We start from the raw sequence: 7658 nt of genomic DNA on the forward strand, positions 1-7658 counted from the left end.
TCCTTGAATGGGTTGTGAAGCAGTGATCTTGGGAAATATCACCGGGTGTTCTTTAGAGAAAGCAATGGGTGTTTAGGATAGTGGCAGTCCATATGCCCTGGGTAAGAGCAACGCAAGATGGTCCACTCATCTATAGTAGCACTTAAAATTTTAACTTGATTAGCATCATATGGAACAATTAGTACGCTAGGTAAAGCTCCAAAATATTGTAAGCAAGTTTGAATACCTTGCTGAGCAAATAAGGCTACAGCAGTAGGGTAATACTCTATGGGCTTTGCTGGGGAAATCTTGGGATAAACCCAAAGCAATGGTCCCTCCTGCGATAGAATGCCCATGGGCTGTAAATTGGTGGGTAAAATACACAAAACAATATTTGTTACATCTTTTACTCGTTTTAAAAAGGCCTTAGATAACCTCTCCTCTATTGCTGAGAGTGTCTGTTGGGCCACATCGGTTAATTGTCTGGGAGAATCCAAATTCTCATCACCAAGTAAAATATCATATAAAGGTTTTAATTCATAATTTGCCATCCGTAAACTGCCCCTAATTCAATTGATGTCTCCCAACAATTTTTGAAAATCATGTAATGTATGCAAATGATCTTCCTCAATTCCACCTTTTGAGGCATAACTTGATCATGTGTTATTTTAGAGACTAAGTAAGTTATTACCCTATCTTGCTGTACCTTTTCAGGAGCTATGTGAAGTCATTTTTGTTGTAATGTCTCTATCAAAACACTATAAACTTCCTGCAATACTCTTTCCTCTTTTGCAGCCAAGAGAATATCATCCATGTAATGGAGACATTTTAAGTCTGGAAAACGAGTTCTTAGAGGTTCTAATGCAGTGGCTACAAACAGCTGATACATAGTAGGGCTATTAGCCATGCCTGAGGTAATACAACCCACTGTTATCTCTTCTCAGGTTCTTCATGATTAATTGAAGGCAATGTAAAGGCAAATCTTTCACTGTCTGCACTATTTAAAGGAATGGAAAAGAAGCAATCCTTGATGTCTACTACAATGATAGGCCTATTCTCCGGCAAGGCAGATAATAAAGGGAGGCCACTTTGAATGGGTCCCATAATTTGCATTTGTTCATTTATGGCTCTAAGATCATGTAACAACCTCCATTTTCCAGATTTCTTTTTTTATGACAAAAATGGGAGTATTCCATGGGGAAAGAGAAGGCTTAATATGTCCTTCCTCCAATTGTTCTAGCACCAATTGATGGGCTGTTTGCAGCTTTTCGGAAGAAAGTGGCCTCTGAGGAACCCACACCAGCTCCTCCGTCTTCCAGGAAATGGGAATTCCTTCCTCAGTGGCCTCTAAGAAAAACCCAACCCTTGCCTAGGTTTTCTTGGTTTTGCTAATAATGGATCTTTCCGACCCTGTAAAAATCTGCCCAAGCCAAAATTTGGATGACATCCCATATTTTTCATAATAGCTTGAGCTTTTTCAGAATATTTATTACTTAATTTAAAACCCATAGATTTCATAAGATCTCTTCCCCATAATGATACTGGGAGTTCAAGAACATACGGTTGAATTAGTCCGGAGTGGCCCTCTGTATCCTGCTAATTTAATAAGTTAGCACTAATATTAGGGGCACTAGCATATCCTAATCCTTGTAAGGTGTGTGATGAGGTCTGTATAGGCCATCCTCGTGGCCAATCTTAATGGCTATGATACTTTTGTCTGCCCCTGTATCCAAAAGGCATATGATCTTGATTCCATTAACAGTTAGTTGTAAAGTAGGTCTTTGGTCCAAATCCAAGGATAAAAATGTTAAGTCTGTACCTGATGAACCAAATCCATTATCTCCTCTTTCAATATCTTTAGCTGGATGTTTGTCATGTAGACTAGGCAAAATAACAAGTTGAGCTATCCTATCACCTGGGGAAATCGTGGTAATGCCTTTAGGCGACTCAACCATGATTTTAACAATGCCTGTATAGTCTGGATCAATTATCCCAGGATGGACACGTAATCCTCTTAGGGTAGTAGATGATCTCCCTAGTAATAATCCCACTGTACCAGGTTGAAGTGGACCCTGAAAATCAGAGTCTACTGTCTGGACTCCCATTTGGGGGGTTAATACGAGTCTGATGGTGGCACGGAGGTCCAATCCTGCTGAACTTGCAGTGTTTCACCGGGGTCCTTGTGTCTGAAGGTTGGCCACTGCTCGTGACTCCCCTCTCTGCTCTGATCCTCCATTGCCCCATATATTTGGGGGCCCTGAGGCTGGGGGCCCCACTGTCTGTTTTTGGCATAGTAACATTTACTAGGGGTTGTCCATTAATATCTTTTACTGACCTACACTCATTTGCCCAATGCTTTCCTTTTTTACATCTAGGGCACACTCCTGGACTTGGGCGTTGGCCACTTCCTGATTCTTGGGCATTTCCCTGCCAAGTACTTCCTCCTTGAGGGCAGTTATGCTTTATGTGGCCTGTTTTACCACATCAAAAACAAGTTCCCGTAGTGCCCCCGTTCTTATTTAACCAAAGTACTGCAGCTGCCAGTCTGGCAATGGTCAGTGGACCTCCTAGCTCTCTACATGCTCTCATCCAGTATTCCAACCCCCTGCTCTTATATGGAGTGATAGCTGCCCTACATTCCTTAGTACATTGCTCAAACACTAACTGTTTGATTAATGGCATGGCGGTGTCAGAGTCATCAAATATCTTTCCTGTCGCTTCTACCACCCTGGCCACAAAATCAGAAAAGGGCTCTGTAGGTCCTTGGATAATCTTCGTTAGATTACCCCTTACTTCTCCTCTATTTGGCAGAGATTTCCAGGCTCGGGTAACAAGATTTGTTCATATACCTGAGGGGGATATCCATTTTGTTGGTTGGCAAATCTACCTTGTCTGAGTAGCATGTCCGTATCCCAGACTGCCTGGGCTCCTCCAGCTGCCAAATTTATTGCAGCCTGTGTGTTGGCAAATTCAATTAAAAAGGCTTTCCAATGCAAATATTGACCAAGGGATAAGCAAGCCTTTGCAAGGTTCATCCAGTCGGATGGGGTCATGGCATATCTATGCAAAGCCTCCACCTGAGCCACCATAAAGGAGGCTGAAATGCCATAGGTCCGGACAGACTCGGCCAATGTTTTGATAACCTTGAAATCTAATGGCTCATGATATCTGTTACCTTGTTGATCTTGAAATACTGGGAAAGCAGTCATCATTCTAACTCCTTTCTGGGTCATCATTTCTGCTCTGACCTTCTTCCATACTCCAGGACTGAAAAAAATCCCTCCTTCTGCTCCCATGACCTCAGGATACGGGGGGGGGGGGGGGGGAGGAGTTACACTCCTCCTTGTGCCTTTGAGTTGTTTTTGCTTCTGTTTCTCCCTTTCTCTCCTCTTGATCTTTATCCTGTCTAAAGATTTACGGACAGATTCTAGGGGGGTCACATAAGAGCCCTCCTCTTTCTCATCGTCATCATCATCAGACTTCGAGTTAGTAGAAATATCCGACTCCTCCAGTTCTGACAGACTAGGACATAATCCTGTTTTTCCTTTTCCTGGGTCTTTTTTCCTCGTACCTTTACCTGACCCAGCGTCAGACATAGCCTTTTCAGAGGCTGCTTTCTCAGATCTCTCCTCCTGTAGGATCTCTAAGGTGGCTTGGCCATTCTCTACCACTTCACTACATCTTTGGTCTTCCAAGAAAACTCACACTAGCCTCCAGACTGATCTGACTCCTTTCTCTAACGTGCCCTGCTCTGCAGTTAAACCAAGGTCTCTACCCAACTTCTCCCATGCTGGCACAGTGAGATTGCCTGAGGCTGCGAACTAAGGAGCGACTAAATCACATTCATTTAGAAATCTTTCCAACGTACTCCTCTTAATTTTTAACTTCTTTGAGAGAAACAGTTCATTAAGAGCCAAAAAAATTGGGTGCGAAGAAGTGCCCATCTGAACAAATGTTAGATTCGTACAGTTTCACTTTTAACTTGTCCGCCATTGTGCTCTACTTTCACTTTTAACTAGTCCGCTATTGTCGAGACTCTAATTTCCCGTTCTCCCCACCCCCTTTTTTTTACAGGCGAGAGCAAAAAAACCTGCTTTTGTCGCGGATCCCCAATCTTACCTGAGGACTAACCGGTGCACCCCCTGACTGCAGCAAGTTCTGGGCTCCACGGAGAAAGGTTTGGATTCCCCGTACAGGCCACCACTTGTAGCGCCCGCCTCGACCAGCAAGGATGACGCAACACCGGAGCTCTTCTTGCAAGCAGTTTATTCAGGACCTTGTTTACAGCAATCTCTCTCTCTCTCCCTCTCTGGGCAAAACTCTTCCAGCCCTTAAATAGGCAAGGGCACCAACCCTGGATTGCCACGTGGGCACTGTCCATAGGTCCAGGCATACGTAAGCAGCTTACAATCATCGCATGATTATAGCAAGAATCTGGCCTTTGCCATACATGGAGTTGTCTTTCACAGAGAGCCCTCGCTTTCGGGGTCATGGAAGGCGGAAGCCAGCACCATCTTTAAGGTGTGGCTCCACGCAGCTCTCTACACCCTCTGAATCAACTAAACAGGGCACATATGGGCTCACAGAAACTGAAGCAGCACAGACAGAGTCCACATGGGTATGAAATAGGTATTCTTCATATATGTTATAAATGTTAGCTTACTGTTTTTATGGGACTCATAACAGTAAAAGTTGGTGTATCTCTGACTCTTTTGCATACTCTTTGAATGTCTTTTCTCCTACTGGGTTACCTTATCAAGCCTTGATAGGAAGGCTTTTTCCTTGTCATATTGTATCTTGTTTTACATGTTTGACTGCCTTTCTTGAAGGCCTGATCCTTTCTGAAGAGGTAATAGAAGGGTTGTGTATATGGTAAAGAGGGAAAATGGGGGGAGATGGGGGCTAAGAAGAGTGGAAACTGTGGTCAGGATATATTGTTTGAGAGAAGAATCTTTTCAATTTAAAAAGCAGATATTTTTTAAAGAATGCACTGCTGACAGGCTTGTGGGGTTTTTTATCCTTTTAAAGAAAATTTAGCAGAAAAAAGAGACTCATATCCTTCACATGATATGAGCTTGTGAAAGCTTTCTCCACCATTTAGAAAATGCATGTGGTTTGTAATTTGGATATCTATCTAAGATACTCTAGAGAGGTGCTTTTACAGGAATGGTTAATGTGCTTCCTGTAACATGGTTTTCAATTCTGTTACTTATAATAAAACAATTCCAAGATGTGCTCTAATGCCTATTTAATCAAATTATCAAGTAGGTTTTGTTACCTTGTAGGTTTTAAATATGACTCATCTTCCTAATATGAAAAAAGCCAAATGGCTATCCCAATAATAGAAAGTGATAATGTATTTTATTGATAAGTTGGTTTTCAGATGATTCATTAAACTCCACTGGTTACTTTGTAGCTAAGCAACGAGGCCTATAGAAAACCATCTGATTTACTGACGAAAGAGAAATATGAAAGGCAGCTATGCCACTTATTGTACTCTGAAATTACATTGAACTTTGTTGAATAGTCTCTCACAAAATGTGTCTCTTAGAACACAAGATCCATTAAATGTCTATGAAAAATAAAGCCTTTGGCTACTTAAGCTTTTAACAATACTACATATTCTTTTCCTGCTAATGAAAATTTACTATCTACTTTAAATTTGTAAGTAAAATTTCTGGGAGAAGACATGCTAAACTAGTTTTATATTCACAGTATTTGTAAGCTTGTTTTTACAATAAGAATTATCTACTCATCCATCTTACTGACGTGATAAAATATAAGAAACATGTATACTGAATGTCTGTTATACCTAAGAAATTATCAAACAAAAATTATTAATTAATGCAATACTATATAAATGTCACTCCCATATCTCTGCCTCAGAGTCTGGGAAAGACTGGAATGGAAATAGTAAAATTATATCTATTCTTACTGTTAATCAAACAAGTAACAAAATCTAAGTAAGTCTGGTCTCTTATAGGGTCACTGCTGAGTTCAGTAGGCATAAGCTTTTCTGTTTTATAAAATATCCAAATTTGTATTTATTCATTAAGGAAGAAATTCTCTACAAATAAGGATATTAATACTAGGACTTAAGATTCATTCGCTTTTTTCTTTGCTTTTTTTTAAACATGGTTCCTCTGTTTAACAGCCCTGGATCTTCTGATCCTCATGTTGTAGACCGGACTGGCCTCAAGCTCACAGAGATCCACCTGCCTCTGTTTCCTTAATGCTGGAAATAAAGGCATTCACCTACATGCATGTTTGTTTTTTAATCCTTTGTTCTTTGTAAACTTAATACAATGTATTTTAATCATATTCACCTTTTCCTCAAACCCCTCAAGTTCTACTTCCCTTCCCTACCCATCAAACTTTTGTGTTCATTTTATTTATAACCCCAGTGAGTCCAGTTTGTGCTACAAAATACCCTTGGATATATAACCTACACTGGGCCACTGTCAATATGCAGGTATATACCATTAAAGAAAGCTGACTTTTCCTCTTACAGCATCCATCAATAGAGCCTCAGGACTTTGTGTCTAGCACCCTTGTTCATGATGGAATTTTGTTTGGCATTAGCTTCTATATGTCTGATGTTTGAATTTATGTTCCCAACTGTCCTCTTGTGTCTAGGAAACATTATTTACTCAGAGTCCTTCATGACATCTTGTTGGGATAATCTTTATGTATACTTTAAAAATGTGTCTCTATTTTCTCTCACCTGCCTAAGGCACCTTTAGAATGGTTTAACAAAGGCTGAATGGCCAAGAGTTAGGCAGGAGAGGATAGGTGGGATTTCTTGACAGACAGGAACTCTGAGAAAGAATCTGAGAGGCAGGAGTTTGATCAGCAAGATGTGGAGGAAGTAGGATGCAAAGTAATGAGGAAAAGTAGCAAACCATGTGACAGAATGTAGATTAATATAAACATTATTAATACGTTTTAAGAGATAGGTGGGAACTAGCCTAACCAAAGGACAAGTTTTCATACCTAATATGAAGCCTCTGTGTCATTATTCAGGAGCTGGCACTTGTGTTCTTTCCACCCTGTCTTCTGCAATGATACAGGTAATGTAGAAAGAAAGTGAAGATTACCCATATCCCATGAAATGTTGAACAAGCCACCCAATCTTCTTTTTGGCACCTTGAGCAATTATGGGCCTCTATGTTATTTGAAACCAAATGCAAAACAAGAAACTTGTCTGTTTAAGTTAACCCTCATCCCTTAAGATCTTAAGGGATGAGGGTTAAGCAATGTGTTAGTCTATAAATACAAAATAAGTCATTGGGATCTGATTTGTCCCCCTTAATTGATTATTTTCTCATACAATATATCTTCTTACACTTTCCCTTCCCTCTACTACAAGTTCCTTGACCCCTCATCTTTCATCCAGATTCTCTTCCATTTTGTCTCTCATTAGAAAAGGACAAGTCTCTAAGAGATAACTAAACATAACTGGGCCACATGTCTTTTTTTAATTTTTTTTATTAAAATTTTTGACCTCTTCCCTGCCTCCCATTTACCTCCCCCCTCCCCCACTCCTCTCCCCCTCCCTCTCCAGTCCAAAGAGCAGTCAGGGTTCCCTGCCCTGTGGGAAGTCCAAGGTCCTCCCAGCTCCATCCAGGTCTAGTAAGGTGAGCATCCAAACAGGCTAGGCTCCCACAGAGAATGAGAAC

The sequence above is a fragment of the Chionomys nivalis genome, chromosome X (genome assembly GCF_950005125.1).
Source record: "Chionomys nivalis chromosome X, mChiNiv1.1, whole genome shotgun sequence".
In the NCBI taxonomy this organism is placed as follows: Eukaryota; Metazoa; Chordata; class Mammalia; order Rodentia; family Cricetidae; genus Chionomys; species Chionomys nivalis.